Raw genomic sequence first — 2,074 nt, forward strand, 5'->3', positions numbered from 1 at the left:
GGGAGGGGGGGGGGGGGGGGGGGCAGTGTCAGAAAGACCAAGGCAGGATTAGAGGATTGGAACTTTCAGCCCCATCCACCTCTTCCCCTCTGCCGACCTCTGGAGAGGGGAAAGGGGCTGAGGTTGAGTTAATCACCAACAGCCAATGATTTAATCAATCATTCCTCCGTAATGAAGCCTCCATTAAAATCCCTAGAAAAAGGCATTGGGAGAGCTTCCTGGTTGGTGAACACATTGAGATGGTGGGAGGGTGGTGGGCCTGGAGAGGGCTTGGAAGCTCTGTGCCAGCCCCTCCCCCACACTTCACCCTTTGCATCTCTTCCATTTGGCTGTTCTTGAGTTGTGTCCTTTAAATTTCACAGGCAATAGTAAGCAAAGTGTTTTCCTGAGTCCTGTGAGTTGTTCTAGTGAATTATCAAACTGAGGGGGTTGTGAGGACCTCCAAATTTGTACTCGGTTGGACAGAAGTGTGGGTAGTCTGGGCACCCCACTGCAGCTGGCATTTGAAGTGTCTGATAGGACTGAGCCCTTAACCTGTGTGGGCTGATGTAACTCTGGAGTAAGTGTCAGAACTGAACTGACTGGTGAACACCCAGTTTGTGTCCAGATAATCAGAGAACTGGTTGTTCAGAAAACACCCCATAAACCAATATCTGGAAGATGAAAACTAAGCCAGCCACGCAAAGATCTGGCTAGAAAAGCATTCCTGGCAGAGAGAATGGCAAAGGCTTGGAAGAAGGGGGTGGATGGAGCCCACGGAGTGAGTGTACATTTTTGCATTAGTTGCAATTCCAATGTACCAGCTGCTTCATTTTACGTTAATATTTTTTGTCTTTTGAGTTACCATTCTGGATGGCAACACAGTGTTCTGTAGAATGCATGTGCCACCATTTACTTAACGGCTTCTCTAGACAGTTTCCAGTTTTTGCAATATCCAGAATGACATGTGTGTAGTGGACAGCGCAGGAGATGAGGACAAAAAGGAGGAATTTGATGCAATTTGCAGGGCAGCTCACCTGAGGCTGGGAGTATTCATGATGACAGGGCACATGCCATTCCTTCATATTTTGCTCCTGAGCGCAGCAAAAACCAGTCCCAGGTCAGCTAGATATCTTGTATATGCCACATGCTGCAGGGGAGTGTAAACCGATCCAACCCTTTTGTAAAACAATTTTTGTCTTGTGGTTCAAGAGTCTTAAAAAGATCCAGGCCAGCCAGTTAGCTCAGTTGGTTGGAGTTTGGTTTGTAACACAAAAGTCAAGGGTTTGAATCCCAGCACCAGCCAGCCACCAAAAAGAAAAAAAAAAGATCCAGACCTTTCCACCTACTGAATCCACTCCTGAATAATGTGTTCTAAGGGAATGATTCAATAGAGTCCCCTGACCCCACAGAAGAGAGGGGTCAGGATGAAGTGTACATGACGTCATTCAGGATACTGTGAAAATTGGAAACGATCTTAGGGAAGCAGCTAAGTAATGTTGACACATTCATTCCACAGAACACTATATAGCCATCCAAAATGGTGATGGTGAAACCCAGAATATGGAAGAATATTAAGAAAGCAAAGGTTGGCCGGTTAGCTCAGTTGGTTAGAACGCAGCCTTGTAACACCAAGGTCAAGGGTCCAGATCCCCGTATAGGCCAGCCACCAAAAAAGAAAAAGAAAAAAAAAAGCAAAGTAGCTCATACAATGGAATTACAACTAATGCAAAAATGCATATTCAAGTGGGCAAAAAAGGTGATACGCAACAAGGATGAGTTACAGATTGTGGCTAATTGCCCTCACCCCCACTTCTGTTTGTTGTTCTTGTTACATCATCATTTTGGTGAAAATAAATAATAAATTAATGTTTGCTCATTCTGCCACGTTTTGTCACAGTGGCAAGAGATGTGTCTCTGATTCCCCCAAAGGAAACATTAATCCCTCCCCCAATAAGTAGAAAGTGCTCAAAAGCTGTGTGGTTCCTGGCTCTCAGGTTACTAAACTGGGGACTGCCAGAGGGTGACCCACCCTTTATTTTGCCAAATTAAATAAAACACATGCACAAACTAAAACTACTAATTTTAGCACCAC

The 2,074-nt window shown here is 44.9% G+C and overlaps 1 protein-coding gene across 1 annotated transcript in view; it reads right to left on the reverse strand.

The window, feature by feature from the left end:
- Positions 1-2,074, reverse strand: part of TPST2 (tyrosylprotein sulfotransferase 2) — a 20,355-nt gene that overhangs the window by 3,547 nt on the left and 14,734 nt on the right. The window lies entirely within an intron of this gene.

The sequence above is a fragment of the Galeopterus variegatus genome, unplaced genomic scaffold (genome assembly GCF_000696425.1).
Source record: "Galeopterus variegatus unplaced genomic scaffold, G_variegatus-3.0.2 Scaffold1656, whole genome shotgun sequence".
Classification (NCBI taxonomy): domain Eukaryota; kingdom Metazoa; phylum Chordata; class Mammalia; order Dermoptera; family Cynocephalidae; genus Galeopterus; species Galeopterus variegatus.